Source organism: Panthera leo, chromosome F3, assembly GCF_018350215.1.
Source record: "Panthera leo isolate Ple1 chromosome F3, P.leo_Ple1_pat1.1, whole genome shotgun sequence".
Classification (NCBI taxonomy): Eukaryota; Metazoa; Chordata; class Mammalia; order Carnivora; family Felidae; genus Panthera; species Panthera leo.
The window spans coordinates 38128120-38153903 of record NC_056696.1 but is presented as its reverse complement, the minus strand read 5'-3'; positions in this window follow the sequence as shown (position 1 = coordinate 38153903).

The window sequence follows — 25784 nt, the reverse complement described above, 5'->3', positions numbered from 1 at the left end:
CACTGTCCTAATCTGCAAACTTGAGCCAGCAGTGGTACCGCAAAATGACTAAAATCACAGCTCCGGGAGACAGCTCTGCCATGAGCAAGTTCCTTAACACCTCCTCATCTATAAAAGGGTTATTTCACAGTATCCCCATCACAGATTTGGTAGGAAAATTAAATTAGCTAGCATGAAGTGTTTAGAGCAATATCTGGCCCATGGTAAAGGGCTTAAGTATTATTAAAATTAATGTTATGGAAAAGACCACTTCATTCACGACGCGATGAGATGGGGAGTTTCAGAACCAGTTTCTTTTATTTATATACCTTTGGAGCCCACAAAACCTCATACCAAACCCATGTCATCTTGCTAGTTGATTTCTATTTGCTCCTGGCAAAGTATGCCTTTCCACATATAAAGAAAAATGTCCAGAATAGATACACTGGATATCCAATATCCAACTCTTGCAAAATAGCATTCTGATGAGAGGAAGGTAAATTAATCAGACTCCTGATGATTAAATCTCTTTGAAAATACACCGGGGGGGGGGGGGGGGGGGAGGGCAGAAGCGCTGGGAAAAGTGAACCACGGCTTTGTAGAAACACATTTTTCAGCCAAATCCTAAGCATCACTCCACAAGCTCATGAAATGCCTTGGACATGTTTAAAAGAAAGCTTTGTTGAGCTACACAATTCTTCATCACTTTAGGGACCCTCAAATACATTTATATGTAATTTGCTTTTGCATGATTTTATTAAAAGAAGAAACCCTAAGTGAGTTTTTCTCATATTTGCATAATAAAAATATTAATACTTACTTAAAGGTCAATTCTAGATATGCGTTTTCCTATTTTAAATATTTGTATGCTAAGCATTTAATATTCCCAACATGTTTTCTGATACAAGAATCAAAGCAGTATCTCTACTAAATGACTCTGAACATGGCCCTTGTTTGGAAATAACCTGAAGTTCACTGTAGAGATTTTAGGCTGTTACTATTTTAGGAAATAAATGAATGCATTGGTCTATAGCCCACATTCCATTTTATCTAGAAAATTATATGCCACAAACCATAAGGCATATTTTTTCTTAATAAATAGTTGTGCAATGTCATGATTAACTGCATGGAAATAAGACAAGGGGGTGTTTTCCTTCCAGGAGAAGTAAAATTTCTGGAAAGGTAATTAATGGTCTTTTCTATTCTTAATTTTTTGACAGAGCTATCTGTTTAAACTAAAAGTGTTTAGATTAAATTACATCTGCTTACTTGCAGTTTTGATATTTCCTTCTCAGAAACCAAAACGCTTTCCAGCTAAAGTTCAGGTCCTAGCATAAACGACATACTTCTGGTTTTCCCACATTTTATTTCAGATGTTGAGCCAAACTCAAATTAGATTCATATTTTCTCTTCTTTTTTTTAAGTCCCACAAACTCTATATGGGTATAGATTACGTCTGTTTAGAAAATTTTGTTGAGACTAGAAAGATAAGCAGTACAATATGAACTTTATAATTCAACTTACAAAATTATCTTTAAGTCAAAGCCATTTAAAAAGCAAAAATGAAATGAATCAAGGCTAGTATGTGGGTAAAGCAAATTTATTTAAATAAGGATGGACTTTAAAGGAAACACGACTTCAAGCAAAATTATCATTTTGCATCACAGATCCTACTATTGCTGAATATTCAGCATGTTTGACTAACATTCAGTAGTACATAATGCAAAGAAAGGCTTGTGCAATTGTTTTATGAAATATTTATTTAGGAAATGAAAGGATAGTTCAATTTACTAATCATATTCTTCAAGTAAGTCATTTGGAAATATTCAAATTTTATTATTTTATCCAAGCAGTCCTGTTCTTTGATCTCACATCTTGAACTATGCCCATATGCGGTACACAATGCTTTTGTTACTACAGACTCACTAGGCTTGTTCTCAAAGTATAATCTACACGGATCTTAGAGATAGCAGATTCCTATTTCTCATCTTGAACCCAAGGTTACCAGGTAACCAGATGAGTAAGTTCACGCAATACTGTGCACAGGAACCTGCTGCCAATAATGGAGAGAGTAGTAAGCAGATCAAAGGGGTCAGCAGAAAGAACAGCCAGAAAAAGGAAGTCCATAAAGTCAGAAAGACATGACCTAGGTTCAAGTCCCCGCTCCAGTGCTTACTACCTTTACCCATATTGGAGTGTTAGGAATTATGTCATTTTAAGACTGTACTAGAGTAAAAGTTGTTAAAGGGACTCTGCACGTGGAGTAAATCTATAAGGGAGGACAGGGCCAAGCGAGGCTGGTTCTCATGATAGGACTCTGGAGCCATCTGTTCTGGATGCCATGCAGAAAATGAGAAGTGAATGCAGGGATCCTGACCAAACACTGTAGTTGAGAGAGTGGGGTTGATAGCAGGTGATGAGAAAGTAGCAAGCTTGTCTTGAAATAGAACTCGATCAAGTATTGACAAAGTCTACAAGGAAGACAGATGGATAGAAACATCTTTGTGAAGAAAGTGTCTAAAAGCAATAATTAGTTACAACTTCTAAAACAATGTAAGAATTCTCACCTAATTAAAATGTTGGCAGGGATAAATCTTATGAACTATTATTGATGCATAAATAAAAAAGCAGTAGCTTTTATCATAGAATGAATTTGTTTCCTGTGTATTAGGGGCAAGATATACTCATCCCAGAGTGTTAAAATTTGCAACAAAAAATGTATAATGTGTGTGCATGTGGTTTTATTTTATTTTTCTAAAGTTCTTTACAATTGTGTTAATATTTCACATACTTGTTCACTATATTTACTGTAATAAATATCCATACAGTCGATACTCTACACCAAACACCATATTAAGTAATAGGGATGAGAAAGCCCATTAACATTGGCTCTTGAGAATCTATGTTTAGCAGAAAGAGAGTTCACATACAAACATAGACGTATACTATAATATACTAAGTACTCATAGATTTTTTTTAATTTTGTTTAAAATTTACTTATTATTGGGAAACAGAGAGCATGAGCATGGGAGGGGCAGAGAGAAGGGGAGACACACAATCTGAAGCAGGCTCCTGGCTCTGAGCTGTCAGCATAGAGCCCGACTCTCGGCTCAAACTCCCAAACCGCGAGATCATGACCTGAGCCGAAGTCAGACGCTTAACCGCTTAACTGACTGAACCACCCAAGCGTCCCATAGATTTATAAACAAAATTCTATAGGAACACAAATGAGGAAATAATCCTTGAGGAAATAATCCTGATTGGGCAAGAGGGGAAAGAGTTTTAAAACAAATACACAGAGAACTTTGGTGTGGGCATCAAAGAACGGAGAGTATTCTATTCATTCTAGAGTATAAAATATTACTAGCAAAAATGTTTTAGCAATTATCTAGTTCAATTGCCTCATTTTAAAGATGGAGACTTGGATCTGTTAAGTGATTTTCTGAGTCATCAAAGTACAAGGCAAAGAGGAGTAAGAATCCAGGAGTTTTGGTTTCCAGGTTACTGGACTTCCTATTTCATACAGGACTCTGTTTCCAAATCAGTGTCTCCTTCACAAATTCCACCCCTATGTCCACTTCAGGTCACTAACTTACATTCATTATTGAAAAATAAAATACTTAAACTAAAATCTCTACTTAAAGGAGGCAATGATTGGGGTTCCCCGGGTGGCTCAGTTGGGTAGGCATTGGACTCTTGGTTTTGACTCAGGTCATGATCTCGGGACTCCTGAGTTCGAGCTCCACTTTGGGCTCGAAACAGTGCAACACCTGCTTGGGATGCTCTCTCTCCCTCTTCCTCTGTTCCTCCCTTGCTCCTGCTCTCTCTCTCTCTCTCCCAAAATAAATAAACTTTAAAAAAAATAAAGGAGGCAATGATTAAAGCAAAAATCTGGAAGTAATAATTTTAATCACTGTTTTAAGATACTCCTATTTATTTACTTCACTTGCTAGGAAATTTGATATTGTTTCTCTAGACAGTATTTAGTTTGGAACAAAAAGAAGTATAATTACTATTTACCTTTTTATTGACTGCCAGAAATCCTTAAATGAGTATTGCTTATTATTTAAAACATCCCTTGAAACCCGTAACCATCTGATGCCCACTTGCTAGGTCTGGCAACTTTGAATTGGGCCTTTTGCCATTTTGACAGATGTTCAGAAATATAAGTAGCCAAAATACCATATATGTGCACTGATTGTGAAAGTTTTGGGTGTGATTCTAAGCTTAATCACCCACATGGTTTTCAATGCTGATTTACACAATCATGATGAAAGAGGGGAGCATGGTAAAAATGTCTCTTCACATGGTGGCTAGTTCTAGATGTTCCAAATCTTCTGCTGTTTTGTAGTTCTCTTTATGGATAGTCCCATCCAGTTTTAAAACTACAGAAAATTGCATTTTGCATATTTGTAGACTTCCATATATTTTAGCATATGCTTCTATTTGGATGTACCTGAATCCCAGAGCAGCCAGACAACAAATTTGGCACTCAAGTATGGAATGGAGCCATGTTCGGCTCTCAGATTGAGTGAGCAGCACATTTACATCATTTAGATTCATATTTTTCTTACAAGAAATAGGTATTATTGCAAGCTTGAATTTGAAGTTTAAGATCCAGTTGATTGCATTATTGATCAAATTTATACATAAGGTTTTAGCAGATTAACAAAATGGAGAGATGACTCCTCATATTATTTTGGCCATTTGAAATAATGAAATTAATTTGGCCATATGGTGACCAAATGGCAATTATTAACCGCTCATTAATTAGCTGTTATAATAGCATAAATATAACCATATATGGGTCAATTTGGTGAAGCTATTGAGGCTGCTTCTTCATAATATCAGGTATACAGTCTTTTTAAAGAAGCTGCAAAGTGAACTCAATTTCATCCTCACTTTCAAAATAACTAATATGAATATAGTTAGCCCATTAAGTAAATGCTGATATGGTCCTTGGTAGCAGTGGGTACATTTTAATGTATACTAATCATGTAATGCATACTAATACAATTTTAATGCATGTAAAATGTGTATTTATATTATGAAAATTGTCAATTTTATAAATGCTTCTTCTGGGTTCCATTAAGTATGGTTTTAATTTTTTTTTCCTTTTCAACCATTAATGAAAAATGATTTAACATTTGTTTCAACAATTATTCTGACAGAGAGCACAACAAAATGTCTGGGTTTTTTTCCTACTTAATTCTAGTGCATTGATTATGATTAATGCTAAAATTGTTTTTAGGTTTATTTATTTATTTTTGAGAGAGAGAGAGAATGGAGGAAGGGGAGAGAGAGAGGGAGAGAGAGAGAATCCCAAGCAGGCTCCATGCTGTCAGCACAGAGCCAGATGCAGCGTGCAATCTCATAAACTGTGAGAACATGACCTAAGCTGAAATCAAGAGTCAGAAGCTTAACTGACTGAGCTACCCAGACACCCCTAAATGTTGAATTTTAATTTTAATGTTTGAAATGTTAGGGGATCTGATGAGAAACAAATCTTAGAGTCTTTTATATTTTCTTATTAAACAAGAATTATGTAGTTTTATGATGCATATTACTGCAGAATCTTGTGGGATAATATGTGGTACACATTTAGACAAATGACATGAATCATTAATACTTTCTGTAAAATTACCATACACCAAAGAAAATAACCATACTAATTGATCCTTCCCTTCAGGGAGATGAAGTAGGAAAAATGATTGGTATGGCTATTTCCTTGTCTTCCAAATGCAAGGACAGTAATAATCACTCACCTCTTCCATTCTTTTCCTAGTTTGAAAAATAGTATAGGGGGAAAGATCTGGTACCTCCTGTGGAATATGAATTATATTTACTAATCTTTCTTCCCACCCACCTGCCCTTCAAAATGATCCATTTCTTGATTGGTTGAGTAGAATGGCAATTCAAATGCAAATAGAGATCCTCTTTTGCACTTGAACTCACAATGACCCACCTCAGAGCTCTTAATAAATAGATCATAATGTAAATTCTTTAGAACCAAACAAAGAAAAGCATAGACAATCTAGATTTTTGTACACAGCTCAAGTCTTTACAAGCATATACAGTTCAGCCTCCCACTAGTTAGGTGGGAAACAGGATTACAGAAAGACTATTTCATGTTTCAGTCTTTTTGCCTTTGGTTCAGTAGAGGCTACTCTGAAAGGAACACTGGAAAAAACAATTCTTTCATTTATTTTCCTACTAGTGTGTTTTCTTAACCCACTCCATACATCCACTGTGGTTTATAATATGACGTACACTAGAAGAGTTTCAAAGATTGACTGGGTTCTCTTGAGAGAAATGAAATAATTTCTCAAAAGAGATACGTATAATATTAATATACATATTAATGTTAATTATATATACATATATCAATTTATATGTTCCCTGTAGTTTGGTCATTTTACCGTTTGAGGGTATAAAAACAAAGGATTTCGAAGCACTGAGAAAGTTTTAAATCTGATCAAGGAAACTTAAGAGTAGTTTTCATAATAAATTTTGCAACAGAATTGTTGATATATCTTTGTGGGAGTTAATATATATTAAAAAAAAAAAAACAAGAGAAGTACAAAACTAATTATCACGCTAGACCACAATAATACTGTGCTATATTTTATGACAGTTTTCAAGTGGAGGATCTTCAGCAAGTTGCTTTCCAGACAAATAACAAAATAAAGACCTTCTTATTAGATACTGTATAAAACAGAAAAGAAAATGCTTAGTATGAACATTTCCTATTTATTTGCAGATGATCTCTTATGTACTAAGTTTGACTCTTTTTCTTATAACGAAAAGGAATAAAGGTAGGGATTTTCAAGGGCCATGGTTTATATCAGCACAACGAATAACACAGCTCTAAAATCTACATACAAATTTTGCATCTGTGAGATGTTACTTTAGAGTAAAAAGAGAAAATGGAGTATTAATTGGTGATCTTTTAAAAAATCATTCCATTATAGCTTATAACTGTCACATTCACTAGTATTACTAAAATGCCACTCTTGATAATTTTACCAAGAAAAAAAATGTTAAACCTAGAATAAAAATATTTTTCCTAGCTGGTAAACTGTTTTTTTCCCTCTATTTCCCTATGCTAGAGAAAGCCTTAGATTGCTAACATTAATGCATAACATAGGATAGATATTATTATGAACTTCCAAATAACTGATCTTTGAGACAAGAGGCTTATGGTGTTTCCACAATATATTCCCAACAGTGAATAACACACACACACACACACACACACACACACACACACACACACACTTACTTTAAAGAAACAGGTTAGCAGGCTCCCTAAGTTGTATCACAAATCCTAGTTGACTATAAATAGAAAGACAAGTATAGGGGAGGGGGATTACAAAAACCTTGAAAGCCAAACCACCCCATGTTCCCTGATGTCTCCCCATGCATTTTTATTCCTTGGATACTCATGTTTTATAACTTAACGAACAGATCTGCCTCTGCTGTCTCAATAACATAACAGGAAAGGCAACCAAAATTTTAAATAAACGAATGGGGGCACCTGGGTGGCTCAGTGGGTTAAACATCCCACTCTTGACTGTGGCTCGGGTCATGATCTCATGGTTCTTGAGTTCAAGCCTCATGTCGGGCTTGAACATGGATTCTCATGGGAGAATTCTCATGGGATTCTCTCTCTGTCTCCTTGTTCTCTGTCCCTCACCCCCTTGTGCTCTCTCTCTCTCTCTCAAAAATCCAAATAAACTTAAAAAAAGAAAAAAAAGAAAATAAATGAATGAATTTAAGATTCTTAACAATCTTAAAACAATTAACAACTTAAATTTATCAATTTAATATTCTAGTCTATTAACTTAACGTCCAGAGATGAATAATTTTTCATGTTATTGGGTCTTATCTGATAGAGTAACACAATTTAGGGACATCTTACTGTAGATTCAGCATGTCCTTCTTCATAACCCTCTGTATGTATATCTAATCTTGGGTTAGGTCATGCAATTCCCTGGTCATAGCACAGTATTTTCTATTGATTGGCTAGAGCTCACTGTCACCTGTGACTGGTTGTTAATCTTCTACTAATTAACATCTCATTGTTTGCAGATTCTTGTTTATTGAATTCTCTGTGAAAGTATAACTCCATTTGTACTTGAGTGTATTAATTATTCATTATACTGCCTAATGGGTCTGTCATTCCAAATTTTACCATATATTTATGTAGTGATAAAACTCTTCATCTAAGCTCTTTAATTAAGGTGTAATAGTACAAAGTAATTATCAATTTAGCTGTTGATTTCCCTTTTTCCAAATTTCTTATGTATAAAGAATATGTGCATTGATAGTTCCTCTTTCTTTTAAATATTTTATTTAAAAAAAAACATTTTGCATCATGGCTCCTGGATGAATTTTATTTATTCTTTCATTGGTTACTTTGTCCTGTGCCACATGTGATTATTCCATAAGCAAAATTTCTTAAATTTACCTTTAAATAGGTACTGGTATTTTAAACATTTAGACTCAGGAAAAATCCTGATGCCTATGAAAGTGTGCTGTTATGAGAATTGGCAGACATAACTTACATCTAATCAATTTTTAACAAATTCATTTGGAAAACAAGTATGAGTAAATTAACTTTAATCCGTGGTTTTCATGCACACTAGACATTTCTGCTACAATGAGATCTTTTGAATTGAACCCCAAACACTAAAACTATGTTTGTTTCTTTTATCATTGTGATGCTGTCCATTGGATGATACACTAGCAAATAGACACTGTCTTTCAGAATCTGGTAGAACGCTTGTGTCAACTTGTAGAATTAATAAATTAAGAAATGTCTTAAATTTTACATAGCATTTCAGGGACTTAACCACAGCTTTTACACAGAAGAGTTGATTTCAAAAGCATGTTGAGAATTAGTCAAACTATTGTGTCTCTTCCTCATTGCCAGCTTTGCCACATTTGGAGGCAAAAGTTGCCACATTTGGTCCTTTCTGATTGTCCTTGAAGGACATGCATGCACCCATGTCCTGTCTGATTATTTATCAGCTTCCATGGAAAACATACATAATGCTATGTGTATGGGCAAATTTGGCATGAATACTTACATGTACATATAAAGACACATCTGTAGTTTTAACATTCATGAACACAACTGTAAAGCATGAAAAATCATACTCCCATAATATTGAACCTGAAGCAGAAATGGCTTTATATTTTAATACTTGTTTTCCTATCAGTGGGAAGAATCCATATGCAGAGAATTAAACTGCAGAAAGGATTCACATTAATACTGAATTTAATCTTCTTTTAAATGTAGCAAATGGGAGTGAAGGGCACTCATAGAAGAAGAGGGAATAATGAGGCATGTAAAGAGCTTTACAGGCCTTCCAGAAAACCCTTGGCTTTATTTCTTTTAAAGAAGTAAAGACAATCGTTGAGTTTTCTAATGTCCATGCAATGCTTGTAACTACTGTTTTTTGAGCCCCTGTCATGTAATCCTAATCAACACTGTGCAAGGGAAATGCTATTCCTATTTTACAGATGAAAAAACTCAAGCTTGAAGATTTTTCATGATTTGCAAATCTAATACATTAGATAAGGGACATCTCCAGGAAACAAAGCCAGTTTAACTGGGTTCAAAGCACATGCTTGGCCTTCTTCTTCATAATGTCTGCTTAAAAACTATTGTGTTTAAGTCTTTCAGGCTAACCTCGTCCATGATGTTTTTCTAAACCTCATATTTTTTTCTTGTTTAGATTCTCTTAAGACATTACTCATTCAACACATAATGAATGATTGATCACCTGATATATGCTAGACACTGTGCTGGACCTGTTCTTCTGGCTTGGAAAATGCGTTCTATTTTTAATTCTCTGTAAGAAAATACTAAAGTTAACTTTTGTCGGTCGCAAATTCCTGTTCTTTTAGTATTTTTTGAAATATAGCAATATGAGATAATGAACATAATTTGAGAATACTCTGAATATTTATGACAAAGTCTAAAGAGTACATTTTACATTCCTAGTTGCCCAATTGTGATGCCATAAATCACAATTATATCAAATATTTTAGCCATAAAAAGGGATATATTTGTGTCTATAAGAAGGTAGCTTGTTTCTTCTAATAGAATGATCCTGACAATTTTATTATAAGCTTAGTTACATAAATGACTTTTCCCCCCTTTTTCTGCTAATAAAATGCTTTTAGAAATAAATTACTTCAATTTGTGTGTAATGGATGAGGACATTAAGCACAATCTTGTGAACTGTTAATCATGCCTGCATGTCACTTATTTTTACCTAGGAATTATCTCATAAATTTTGAAATTGGGCACTGGCTACTAAGTTTAGCTATACTTCTCACTGTAAATCCATAATAAATGGATGTAGTATGCTAAATTAAATGATGAAAAGTTGCTGCTTCTAAGGATCTCCTCTATCAACAGTTTTATAGTGTTTCATCCCAGTTGATACCCTGCTTAACCCAGAATCAAACTGGACTATGGATCTTGTTTCAATGAAGGAGACAGGACTGGTTGTAGGTATTTTTGTGTAGACAGAGGTTTAAAAACTATTGCAAGTATTGGAATAATGGGTGTTATGGGGCCCTTCCCAAAATGATTGACAAAATACTGTGATATACTGGATGAATTACTTCCAACAGAGGAAGGTGGGGAATCAGGAGGCTACGGACTACAGCTATTGAATGTGAGGATACGTGGACTTTTTGCCGTGATATGGGGATTAGAAAGCCAGAATCAGGTCCCAACCTCCACAACTGTTTAGGTCTTGGAAACAGTCTAGTCATTGCTGCTAAACTACCATTAACACCCAAGAAGATGGGCACTAGATTGATATGACAAAAATCCTGACCACCACTGTGGTCTCTCTCAACTTCCACAAAATTGACATTGGCATCTCCATGACTTGGCAACAGAAAACAGCCAAAACCATCAGTAAGTTGACTTCAGCCTTTTGGTGCATCTGAGTGGAGGAATCTAATTTTCACTGCTAATACTGCTTTGTACAGAGATGGGAAGGGTAAGTTTTATTCCATACTTTACAGAAAAGGCAAATACAGAGAGAGTGTTGAATACCAATTAACCCCATCTAGCAGAGATCCTGGTAACTAGTAAATCCTTCTAAGTAGTCAATGGAATAGTTTTTAAATAGCACTAATTAGAATAGTGTACTTATTGAAAAACAGTGTTATAAATTAGACAGGCTCCTTCAATGGCCCAGTCTCTGAGAAGTAGCCAAAAGTTTCTAAACTACTATATATGATTTGAAGAATGTGTGCTTTCATATACATAGGCTGGAATATGTTTAAAACCTTTAGGATTTATTTGAAGATTTTTCTATTATACATAAATGTTAGAATGGAAATAAGATCTTTTATTTTGTTTTAACTACAAAATATACGACTGTCTTGCTGCCAGGTTCTCTTCTGTCTCCCCATTTATTCCCCTTGCTTGAAATAACATTTATATATTTTGATTCCAACATTAATATCTCCATCCCAGATCTCTCCTTTGCATATCAAATGTACAGGCCCAAATCATATTCAGCATTTCTTCTTATGTCATAGTCATGCCCTGAAAATAAAGATCTGATAATCTCACCAATTTAGGGTAAGAACCAGACCTATTCCTTTTATCTCAGTAACCATCTCAGTAAATGGTACCCCCTTCCATTCAGTTGCAAAAGACAGAAACCTGAATTTCTCTCTTATACACTACATTAAACTCATCACCAATACACTATCCTCATCTGGCTAAAGGGTACTCTTGATTTACTACTCTAAACATACTTTTCCCCAAATTTTCCTCACCACAATGAATGTAGAGCCAACTACATATGTTTGATTGCTCAGGTCAAAAGCTTAGGAGTCGTCCCTGACACCTCTCTTTTTCTTATATCACACATCCAATCCATCTGCACATCCAGAATGTTCTATCTCCAGAATATACTTCAAATCCCTTCATCATCCCCAATTCTATGCCTTCTTCTAAGCATTCGTCATTTACCCCATGATCTAAAGAAATGGCCTCCAAACGTGTTTTCCATTTTCTGCTTTGATCCCTCCAAACCATTCTCCATGCAGCCGTTGCAAAGCCCTTGCCCCTACATGAACATTAAACTTAAAATCCATTAAATGGTCTTCGAAGCCTGGTATAATCCAACTTTGCCTACCTCTCTCATGCCTTCTCAGTCTACTCTTCTCTTTCTCTACACCACAGTCACATTGGACTTGGAAAGTTCCTTAAAATGCATCCTTCTCTTTTCCAACTGCTTCTGTTCCCTTGACTTATGGCATCTAATCTTTCAGGGCCCAACCTTAACACTAGCTCCTCTTTGAGAACTTTCTTGACCTTGTTTAAATTAGTTTCCGTCCCATTATTATATTCTTTTATTTTTTTCTGCTTAACTGTTCAGCATCTAGTTTCCTCATCTGACTTTATAAGTGCATATGGACAACTGCATAATATTAATCTTTCATCATTTATCCCTAGTGTCTATCATAGCAGCTAGAACGGAGTAACAACTCAATAATTATTTACCACAGTTTTTCTCTTTTTAAGTTTCTTGATTTATTTTGAGAGGGCATGAGTGGGGGAGGGGCGGGGAGAGAGAGAGAATCTCAAGCAGGTACCACGCTATCAATGCAGAGCCCACCATGGGGCTTGAACTCACAAAACTGAAATCATGACCTGAGCCAAAATCAAGTGTTAAATGCTTAAAGAACTGAGACACCCAGAGGCCCCCATCACAGTATTTTCTAATATGAAATACCCACATCTGAAAGTATAAGCATGATTTTCTATCGTTTTCTTAAGAATTAATATATCTATGTATATACATGTGTGTGTGTATATATATATATGTACATTTATCATAAAATTTATCATAAAATTCATGCATGTTTACCAGAAATATAAAAATATTGATAAATATAATAAACTAAAAATCACCTATAATCTCACCATCTAGAGATAACTTCCATCAAACATTATTGTCCTCACACATATACTTTAAGTACATTTTACAAAAATGAGATGACTTCAAATTGATTAATAAATGTTCACGCCTATCTAGAATATCTGTCAAAAAAGCAAGGAAGACACAAATGATAAAAGATAAGTTTCATTTCATCCATTTTAAGTAGCCAATATTTACTAAGATAAGTAACTTTATTAAATGCTTGTTATAGCAGGCATTGTGCTAAATGCTCTACAAACGTGTTTCCCTTTAATCCTTATAATTAACCCATGAAGTAGCTGTCCTTGATTATTCTTGTTTCGCTAGTGAAGAAATTGAGGCTTGGTGTATTGACGGAACTTGCTGAGATCACAGGGCAGGAATAAAAATGTTCATCCTCTTCCATGAATGCAACTTTTCATTTTTTGGACTAGACTTATCTAGAATGAATGTGATTCACATTTGCATTTTCTCAGGCGATAGGCATTTTAATCATCTAGAGTCTCAGAGTCTAGGTGTTCTTACAGAACTTATTTAGAAACTAAAGCAAGTTTTTAAACAAAATTATTTCAGTCCCATTCAGTTAGTTAACATACAGTGTTATATTAGTTTCAAGTGTACCATATAGTAATTCAACACTTCAGCACATCACCCTGTGCTTGTCACAACATGTGCACTCCTTCACTGATTTCACCCACCCCCCTGCCCCCAGTAACCATCAGATTGTTCTCAGTCGTTCAGAGTCTGAAGAACTGAAACAAGTTTTGGTCTCCTCTATGTCTCAATTCCCTCATCTGCAAACTGGCATGATGTTTTTTACACTTAAGTGTTACTGTGAAGGCAAAATGAGATAATATATAAGAGAGCCCCTAGAAATGGGTAGAAGAACCACAAAATAGGGTTTTTATGTCAAGGGAAGGAAAAGGGAAAAAAAAACACATTCATTTGTGAGCCTGTGGTATAAAAAAAATTGTCTTGCTAAACTTAAGTTAATTTTTTAATCCTCAAAACAACTCTGTTGGATATGTTTGAGTTGTTGCGTTTTGATAGATGAGGGAATTGAGGCTTACAAAAGGAAACTGCACATAGTCAAAATGCTAACCAACAAGGCAGAATCAGTATTCCACAGGCTCAGCTGACTCTAAGCTCAGGGGATGCCTGATGCTCTTTTGTTTATGAAAATGATTTGATGACAAATCCTAAAATTAATGATAATAGTCATCAATAATACTTAATTTAAAAAATATCTGCCAATTAATTAACACTAACATGCATGCCCATAAACATGCATGCCTACCAGCCGTGCTCAGCTCCATTCATGTTTGTAAATTATGTATTTTGTTTATATACTTTTAAAGTCAAGCTATCTTATAAGTCTTGCAGTATAAAATGTTTAAATTTTACATTTTAAAAAGTTATTTAAAAATGTATAAGTTTAGACTTACTCTACTTCAAGGAAAAAAAAAAAACACCCAATTTTGTGCAACACAGTTTCAGAGTTGTGAATATCACAAGGGCTGTGATGTGCCACACATACGTATAATTTGAAATCTTCCAAGAAGGGAGTATGACTTCATTGTAAATATTTTAAAACACTGTTCATACCAAAATGCAAGTATTATGACCTGGAATGTAAAATTAATATATATTTGAGAGCACAAGACTCTAAAGAACTTCTGGACTTCTGACTACCCAGTTGATTTTATGGCCTGGAGAGAAAGGGGTACCCACTCACTTGCCTTCATGGTTAAGGCACTGAATTAGTCAGATTTCACAAGCTCACACTGCATTACAAACAAGCTCAAAAACTCAGTGCTTTTCCGCAGTAGCTATTTATTGTTCACATTAGACACTGGCAGCTGCAGGTAGGCTGCTGTGTTTTTGCTTCTGGCTGTGAGTAAGGTTCAGGTTTGCTTTTCCCTTCACTTTCTGCTTTGGTAATTAGGCTGCAGGAGTAGCTTTGCTTAGCACATGGTAGAGGGTATGTGACTTACTCTGCTTGGATAAACTCCTGCAGCCAGTGCCTGTGTATGAGGAGAATATCCCACCCGCTCCCATTCATTGGCCAAAACAAGCCACTAACACTGGTGGGAAAGAGATGCATAATTCTCTTGTAAGGAGAGGAGGGAGTGAAAAGTTGGGAAAAACAATTCAATCTCCTACAGGTACTCAGGAGGAAAATATTTGGAAGTCATAACATACATTGTTTAACGTTCACGGAAACCGGTGAGACTTAATAAGAGATTAAGGAACAGAGTCTCAAGTATGTTTAGTGGCTTCCTAAATGCCAGGGTCTCCAACTGTCCATTTTCATAAGAATGTTCTTTCTAGTATACCATAGAGTAAATGGAATACTCATTTTTGTCTACCTTTTAATACTTAGCACAGTTGCATGCCTATGATATTGGTTAGATTTGATAAGATATAGCTCATTCATTCATTTAGCCATCAAATATTTATTGACAGTTCATCTGTCAATAAAGTGAATGAAGTACTATGCTAGGTGCTGAGGATAAATCTGTGAATAAAAGAAAAGCACTCTGCTTTTGTTAAACTTTACATGAAGTGGGAAATATTCCATTTTTAAAATACAGGATTTTATCACTTTTTTAAACTCTTATTTGAAATTTTCTGATGGATTTATGTCAACATAAGTCTCTTTATCAATGGAAAGGAGTAGGAATGTTGCATACCATTGAATCGTAGGGAGTGATGAACTGGGATAAGAGCAGGATGTAGAATATGAGGCTTACGAAAAGAGCATCATGTTCTAGGATCCTTGGGGGTTCAGCCTTCAGAGGCATTTTCATAACTTATAGTATTTCCCCTGTCATTCTATCCCCTTCTATGTGAACCTTTAAAGTTTTAGTCTTTCCAGGAAAGGTGATTAGTATTTACTTTCAGATTCGTACACTTAAAATGGAAGATTAATGATCAATAAAGTAGTTAAATGTTGGTTGTGGTTTGGCTAGAAATGTCTTGTATGTCCTCAGGGAGGCAGCCTGAATCAATGGCTAAGAGCAAAGTGGAAACTCAGGTACTAATCACCACCTTGTTACTAAGGTGCCTTAGGGTCACTTGCTCCGTTGTGGAATCTTTAAATTGGGAAGTAAAGGATGGAGCATTTGTTAAAAGTTCTTAGGTACGATTGCTAAGGATTATAGGTAAAACAAATGGTCTTTGCATGTTTCTACCTTTTTGTATGTCTTTTGCACTTTCTTTTCACCACACATTTGCTCTTTCTATATATTTCTTTGTACTGCCACTTGACCCCATACTTTTTTGTGGAGTCAAATTCTGGAAATAAATTACTCATGCCACTTGGTTCTGATGGTCATTAGTCAAACCAGTCATATTCAAAAATTTTACTAGGAATATTTCTAATAAATATTCAACTTAAGATAAAAATGAGGAAAATTTATAGGTTGGAGGGAAGATGGCGGCGTAGGAGGACTCTGGGCTCACCCGCATCCTGCTGATCACTTAGATTCCACCTACACCTGCCTAAAGAACCCAGAAAACCGCCAGAGGATTAGCAGAACGGAGTCTCCAGAGCCAAGCGCAGACGAGAGGCCCACGGAAGAGGGTAGGAAGGGCGGCGAGGCGGTGCGCGCTCCACGGACTGGCGGGAGGGAGCCGGGGCGGAGGGGCGGCTCGCCGGCCAAGCAGAGCCCCCGAGTCTGGCTGGCAAAAGCGGAGGGGCCGGACAGACTGTGTTCCGACAGCAAGAGCGACTTAGCGTCTGGGAGGTCATAAGTTAACAGCTCTGCTCAGAAAGCGGGAAGGCTGGAGGAAAAAGGGAGGGAGAGCTGCTGAGCCCCCGGACGGCAGAGCTCAGCTTGGTGGGGAACAAAGGCGCTCGCCAGCACCATCTCCCCCGCCCATCCCCCAGCCAAAATCCCAAAGAGAACCAGTTCCTGCCAGGGAACTTGCTCGCTCCGCGCAAACACCCGACTCTGCTTCTGCGGAGCCAAACCTCCGGCAGCGGATCTGACTCCCTCCCGCTGCCACAGGGCCCCTCCTGAAGTGGGTCACCTAAGGAGAAGCGAGCTAAGCCTGCCCCTCCTGCCCCCGTGCACCTTGCCTACCCACCCCAGCTAATACGCCAGATCCCCAGCACCACAAGCCTGGCAGTGTGCAAGTAGCCCAGACGGGCCACGCCACCCCACAGTGAATCCCGCCCCTAGGAGAGGGGAAGAGAAGGCACACACCAATCTGACTGTGGCCCCAGCGGTGGGCTGGGGGCAGACATCAGGACTGACTGTGGCCCCGCCCACCAACTCCAGTTATACACCACAGCACAGGGGAAGTGCCCTGCAGGTCCTCACCACTCCAGGGACTATCCAAAATGACCCAACGGAAGAATTCCCCTCAGAAGAATCTCCAGGAAATAACAACAGCTAATGAACTGATCAAAAAGGATTTAAATAATATAACAGAAAGTGAATTTAGAATAATAGTCATAAAATTAATCGCTGGGCTTGAAAACAGTATACAGGACAGCAGAGAATCTCTTGCCACAGAGATCAAGGGACTAAGGAACAGTCACGAGGAGCTGAAAAGAGCTTTAAACGAAATGCAAAACAAAATGGAAACAACGACAGCTCGGATTGAAGAGGCAGAGGAGAGAATAGGTGAACTAGAAGATAAAGTTATGGAAAAAGAGGAAGCTGAGAGAAAGAGAGATAAAAAAATCCAGGAGTATGAGGGAAAAATTAGAGAACTAAGTGATACACTAAAAAGAAATAATATACGCATAATTGGTATCCCAGAGGAGGAAGAGATTGGGAAAGGTGCTGAAGGGGTACTTGAACAAATTATAGCTGAGAACTTCCCTGAACTGGGGAAGGAAAAAGGCATTGAAATCCAAGAGGCACAGAGAACTCCCTTCAGACGTAACTTGAATCGATCTTCTGCACGACATATCATAGTGAAACTGGCAAAATACAAGGATAAAGAGAAAATCCTGAAAGCAGCAAGGGATAAACGTGCCCTCACATATAAAGGGAGACCTATAAGACTCGTGACTGATCTCTCCTTTGAAACTTGGCAGGCCAGAAAGGCTTGGCATGATATCTTCAGTGTGCTAAACAGAAAAAATATGCAGCCGAGAATCCTTTATCCAGCAAGTCTGTCATTTAGGATAGAAGGAGAGATAAAGGTCTTCCCAAACAAACAAAAACTGAAGGAATTTGTCACCACTAAACCAGCCCTACAAGAGATCCTAAGGGGGATCCTGTGAGACAAAGTACCAGAGACATCGCTACAAGCATAAAACATACAGACATCACAATGACTCTAAACCCGTATCTTTCTATAATAACACTGAATGTAAATGGATTAAATGCGCCAACCAAAAGACATAGGATATCAGAATGGATAAAAAAACAAGACCCATCTATTTGCTGTCTACAAGAGACTCATTTTAGATCTGAGGACACCTTTAGATTGAGAGTGAGGGGATGGAGAACTATTTATCATGCTACTGGAAGCCAAAAGAAAGCTGGAGTAGCCATACTTATATCAGACAAACTAGACTTTAAATTAAAGGCTGTAACAAGAGATGAAGAAGGGCATTATATAATAATTACAGGGTCTATCCATCAGGAAGAGCTAACAATTATAAATGTCTATGCACCGAATACCGGAGCCCCCAGATATATAAAACAATTACTCATAAACATAAGCAACCTTATTGATAAGAATGTGGTCATTGCAGGGGACTTTAACACCCCACTTACAGAAATGGATAGATCATCTAGACACACAGTCAATAAAGAAACAAGGGCCCTGAATGATACATTGGATCAGATGGACTTGACAGATATATTTAGAACTCTGCATCCCAAAGCAACAGAATATACTTTCTTCTCGAGTGCACATGGAACATTCTCCAAGATAGATCATATACTGGGTCACAAAACAGCCCTTCATAAGTTTACAAGAATTGAAATTATACCATGCATACTTTCAGACCACAATGCTATGAAGCTTGAAATCAACCACAGGAAAAAGTCTGGAAAACCTCCAAAAGCATGGAGGTTAAAGAACACCCTACTAACAAATGAGTGGGTCAACCAGGCAATTAGAGAAGAAATTAAAAAATATATGGAAACAAACGAAAATGAAAATACAACAATCCAAACGCTTTGGGACGCAGCGAAGGCAGTCCTGAGAGGAAAATACATTACAATCCAGGCCTATCTCAAGAAACAAGAAAAATCCCAAATACAAAATCTAACAGCACACCTAAAGGAAATAGAAGCAGAACAGCAAAGGCAGCCTAAACCCAGCAGACGAAGAGAAATAATAAAGATCAGAGCAGAAATAAACAATATAGAATCTAAAAAAACTGTAGAGCAGATCAACGAAACCAAGAGTTGGTTTTTTGAAAAAATAAACAAAATTGACAAACCTCTAGCCAGGCTTCTCAAAAAGAAAAGGGAGATGACCCAAATAGATAAAATCATGAATGAAAATGGAATGATTACAACCAATCCCTCAGAGATACAAACAATTATCAGGGAATACTATGAAAAATTATATGCCAACAAATTGGACAACCTGGAAGAAATGGACAAATTCCTAAACACCCACACTCTTCCAAAACTCAATCAGGAGGAAATAGAAAGCTTGAACAGACCCATAACCAGCGAAGAAATTGAATCGGTTATCAAAAATCTCCCAACAAATAAGAGTCCAGGACCAGATGGCTTCCCAGGGGAGTTCTACCACACGTTTAAAGCAGAGATAATACCTATCCTTCTCAAGCTATTCCAAGAAATAGAAAGGGAAGGAAAACTTCCAGACTCATTCTATGAAGCCAGTATTACTTTGATTCCTAAACCAGACAGACACCCAGTAAAAAAAGAGAACTACAGGCCAATATCCCTGATGAATATGGATGCAAAAATTCTCAATAAGATACTAACAAATCGAATTCAACAGCATATAAAAAGAATTATTCACCATGATCAAGTGGGATTCATTCCTGGGATGCAGGGCTGGTTCAACATTCGCAAATCGATCAACGTGATACATCACATTAACAAAAAAAAAAGAGAAGAACCATATTATCCTGTCAATCGATGCAGAAAAGGCCTTTGACAAAATCCAGCACCCTTTCTTAATAAAAACCCTTGAGAAAGTTGGGATAGAAGGAACATACTTAAAGATCATAAAAGCCATTTATGAAAAGCCCACAGCTAACATCATCCTCAACGGGGAAAAACTGAGAGCTTTTTCCCTGAGATCAGGAACACGACAGGGATGCCCACTCTCACCGCTGTTGTTTAACATAGTGCTGGAAGTTCTAGCATCAGCAATCAGACAACAAAAGGAAATCAAAGGCATCAAAATTGGCAAAGATGAAGTCAAGCTTTTGCTTTTTGCAGATGACATGATATTATACATGGAAAATCCGATAGACTCCAACAAAGGTCTGCTAGAACTGATACATGAATTCAGCAAAGTTGCAGGATACAAAATCAATGTACAGAAATCAGTTGCATTCTTATACACTAACAATGAAGCAACAGAAAGACAAATCAAGAAACTGATCCCATTCACAATTGCACCAAGAAGCATAAAATACCTAGGAATAAATCTAACCAAAAATGTAAAAGATCTGTATGCTGAAAACTATAGAAAGCTTATGCAGGTAATTGAAGAAGATATAAAGAAATGGAAAGACATTCCCTGCTCGTGGATTGGAAGAATAAATATTGTCAAAATGTCAATACTACCCAAAGCTATCTACACATTCAATGCAATCCCAATCAAAATTGCACCAGCATTCTTCTCGAAACTAGAACAAGCAATCCTAAAATTCATATGGAACCACAAAAGGCCCCGAATAGCCAAAGTAATTTTGAAGAAGAAGACCAAAGCAGGAGGCATCACAATCCCAGACTTTAGCCTCTACTGCAAAGCTGTCATCATCAAGACAGCATGGTATTGGCATAAAAACAGACACATAGACCAATGGAATAGAATAGAAACCCCAGAACTAGACCCACAAATGTATGGCCAGCTCATCTTTGACAAAGCAGGAAAGAACATCCAATGGAAAAAAGACAGTCTCTTTAACAAATGGTGCTGGGAGAACTGGACAGCAACATGCAGAAGGTTGAAACTAGACCACTTTCTCACACCATTCACAAAAATAAACTCAAAATGGATAAAGGACCTGAATGTGAGACAGGAAACCATCAAAACCCTAGAGGAGAAAGCAGGAAAAGACCTCTCTGACCTCAGCCGTAGCAATCTCTTACTCGGCACATCCCCAAAGGCAAGGGAATTAAAGCAAAAGTGAATTACTGGGACCTTATGAAGATAAAAAGCTTCTGCACAGCAAAGGAAACAACCAACAAAACTAAAAGGCAACCAACGGAATGGGAAAAGATATTTGCAAATGACATATGGGACAAAGGGCTAGTATCCAAAATCTATAAAGAGCTCATCAAACTCCACACCCGAAAAACAAATAACCTAGTGAAGAAATGGGCAGAAAACATGAATAGACACTTCTCTAAAGAAGACATCCGGATGGCCAACAGGCACATGAAAAGATGTTCAACGTCGTTCCTTATCAGGGAAATACAAATCAAAACCACACTCAGATATCACCTCACACCAGTCAGAGTGGCCAAAATGAAGAAATCAGGAGACTATAGATGCTGGAGAGGATGTGGAGAAACAGGAACCCTCTTGCACTGTTGGTGGGAATGCAAATTGGTGCAGCCGCTCTGGAAAGCAGTGTGGAGGTTCCTCAGAAAATTAAAAATAGACCTACCCTATGACCCAGCAATAGCACTGCTAGGAATTTATCCAAGGGATACAGGAGTACTGATGCATAGGGGCACTTGTACCCCAATGTTTATAGCAGCACTCTCAACAATAGCCAAATTATGGAAAGAGCCTAAATGTCCATCAACTGATGAATGGATAAAGAAATTGTGGTTTATATACACAATGGAATACTACGTGGCAATGAGAAAGAATGAAATCTGGCCTTTTGTAGCAAAGTGGATGGAACTGGAGAGTGTGATGCTAAGTGAAATAAGCCATACAGAGAAAGACAGATACCATATGGTTTCACTCTTATGTGGATCCTGAGAAACGTAACAGAAACCCATGGGGGAGGGGAAGGAAAAAAAAAAAAAGAGGTTAGAGTGGGAGAGAGCCAAAGCATAAGAGACTGTTAAAAACTGAGAACAAACTGAGGGTTGATGGGGGGTGGGAGGGAGGGGAGGGTGGGTGATGGGTATTGAGGAGGGCACCTTTTGAGATGAGCACTGGGTGTTGTATGGAAACCATTTGACAGTAAATTTCATATATTAAAAAATAAAAAAAAATGAAAAAAAATAAACAGTGAAAAAAAAAGATAAAAATGACTAATACAGAAAATTTTTCAAACTTTGCGTAATAAAATCTTTTTTTATCTAAAAATCAAAATTTCAGGCAACTTTCAACTTAAGAGGATTTGGAGAAAGGGAGAGGGCAATAAGATTGTCTGAAATTTATTGCCGAAGTATCCCCTATGTCACCTGCATATATCTGCATCCATGCTCATCTTTCCTTTCCCTCTTGTCTGAGAGGAAACATTTCCTCTCCCCCTACTCAAGGTCAAGTCCTCTTAGTGTTCATGCCATGCTGGCCAGCCCCTCCATTAACATTTCCTCTTTGCACAGGCCATTCTCCTCCTCTATAAGAAAATAAATGTGGGGGCGCCCAGGTGGCTCAGTTGGTTAAGCGTCTGACTTCGACTCAGGTCATGATCTCGCGGTTCATGAGTTTGAGCCCCGCGATGGGCTCTGTGCTGACAGCTCAGAGCCTGGAGCCTGCTTCAGATTCTGTCTCCCTCTTTCTCTCTCTGCCCCTCCCACACTCGTGTTCTGCCTGTCTTTCTCAAAAATAAATAAACATTATAAAAACAAGAAATGTAACCAAATCACTATCATCTTTTTTAAAAATATCACATAAAACCAGGAAAATGCCAATACTGTCTATACTTCTATTCTCCGTATATTCCTTTTACAGCCAATCTTCCGTAACAGATCTTACCAATGTCAACAATGATCTGCTCCAGGGGCCTTCTCTCTTTCCCACATGGTGGAAAGCATAAGTGCGCAGGTATCCCCAGTATTAGAAAAGAGTACCTGACGCTGTCTTCCTGTAAGGTAGAAAGCTCTTGCTTTATATTTCACCTGAGAAATAAATGGAACTTTTGCATCATATTTGCACAGGTATCTATGTTTACTTAACTACAAAGATGATTCATACTTGTTATAGAATAGAAAAATGCTGTTAATATTATTCATCATGTCTTAAGATATATTTTGAGAACCAATTTTGAACACTCCACTAGAGATTAAATAGAGAACAAAATCCAACATGGTCTTTGCCTTCATGAAGTTTACAGTCAATAGTGGGGGCAGAAATTAGCTAAGTATACACATGCAAAATTACATTTGTAAGTACACGAAGTGCTATGCACAATGCTATAAAAGCATTGTAGATCGGGACACCTGAGTGGCTCAGTTGGTTGAATGTCTGACTTGGTTCAGGTCATGATACCACGCTTGTGAGTTCGAGCCTCACATGGGGCTCTGTGCTGACAGCTCAGAGCCTGGAGCCTGCTTTGGATTCTGTCTCTGTCTCTTTCTCTGCCCCTCCCCTGCTCATGCATGGTTTCTCTCTCTCTCTATCTCTATCTCAAATATAAGTAAACATTAAAAAAAAGTAAAAAAGTAAAAAAAAGTAGAAAAGTAAAAAAAAAAAAAAAAGCATTGTGGATCGAATTTTAAACATCCTTGGTGGCAGATTCTGTGCACCAAAGAGTATTAATGTGATTAATGCTGTTTAAGAATATAATTTGCTATTAGTTATTACTTAAGCTTTTTAAGTTCATCTTTCAAATTTTACTCCTATTTCTATATCTAGCTAATTTGAAGAGTAATTTAAATAGGGCCTCAATTGTTTGGTTTAATTTTTAATCTTAATTAATTACACTCATCTAAACATTTTAAGCTCTATTTATGTTTATTATATTCTATTTCCTTTTAAAGTATTTCAAGGACACCTGGGTAGCTCAGTCAATTAAGCGCCTGACTCTTGATTTCATCTCAGGTCATGATCTCATGGTTCATCAGAGTCAGATTCAAGCCCCATATGGGCTCTGTACTAACAGCACAGAACCTACTTGGGATTCTCTCTCTCTCTCTCTCTCTCTCTCTCTCTCTCTCTTTCCCTCTCTGTCTGGCCCTCCCCTGCTCTCTCTCTCTCTCTCTCTCTCTCTCAAAATAAATAAATAAACATTAAAAAATAATAAAGTATTTCAATTGTGGAGTGCCTGGGTGGCTCAGTCAGTTGAGCATCTGACTCTTGGTTTCAGCTCAAGTTATGATCCCAGGGTTGTGGGATTGAGCCCTGAATCAGGCTCCGTGCTGAGGGTGGAGCCTGCTTAAGATTCTGTCTCTCTGTCTTTCTGTCTCTCTCTCTCTCTCTCTCTCTCTCACTCTCCCTCCCCTTCTCCTTTCACACACACGATCTCTCTTTAAAATTAAATAAAAAATCTTTAAAGTATTTGTTGTATAACCAGCAAACCACAAACAAAATCTACAAGCAGTGAATATTTTTTAAATATAATGAAAAGAGCCTATAAATGCGGTGAACCTCATGTTTTCTTAAATGTTTTTATATTAAATATGCACTAACACAATTTAATTTTAAAATCCTAAGTCTAAACCAATATTCAATGATACCTTTGAAACTGATACCACAAGTTTGACTTGTTATAACAATAGGTTGAAAATTCTAAAATGTTATAAATACATAAGAACATGTTCAGATTTTTTTCTTTTAATATTTTATTGCCAAAAATTAACACCCTCAGTTGTACTATATTCAATTATTTCTAGGCTAACTGGTGAGGGGAAAAATTATTTCTACAGATAACTGAATGCTCTCACCTAGAAGAACTAACAATATAGCTTTAAGGCTTCCCCAACCTTTATAACCTATCTGTTCTTTCTTCTTTGTTTACATGTATATATTTTAATTAATTTCTTGCTTCTTATCCTTTATTGTGTTTCTTTATCCATTCACAGTTTTCTTTATATTACTTATAATTTTTCCTACCAATATTATCTTACTGCCCTGATGGTGATTGTCTTTATAATTCTGTATTTATTTTCTGGAATATTGAAAGAGCATCTCAATAGAGTGAGAAAAAGCAAGCTATGAGATGGATTGAGAATGCAGGGCAGGATACACAATAGAAGAAATCTGTTAGAAGTGATCTAGAAATCTGCCTAGGACTTTCTGTTGTTTTGGTCCACATGTTAACTGTGCATGAGCAGAGGGAGATAATGTAAGGTCTGACAAAAGACAAGGAAGCTGTGAGCTGAACAGAGACCTTAGAGACCTCACCATGTTGGGAGGTGTAAGATTTCCAATGATCCAGAGTGTAGAGGACACATGGAACCATCCAAGCATTTAACTGTGTTCCCAGAATAGTTACGTATTAGAAATAAGGCTACTGTAGTCCTAGGATGAAGTCTACTATAAAAAAACAACTGGCAAGCCTCAAAAAGATCAAGCTTATCTGCAAGTATAGTACCTGCCTTCCAGAACTAAATTCTTGGTGTCTTGAAAAGAAGACAATAATAGTCAGACTTTCAACAGTGTATCCATAATACCTGCAAACAGTTTGAAATTACTAGACACGAGACGAAATGGTAAAATGTGAGTCTCTAGCAGGCAATGGCTTTAAACCTTTTATTAAAATAAGTTTAAAATATAAAGAAGAAGATATACATAACAAGTGAAAAGATGAGG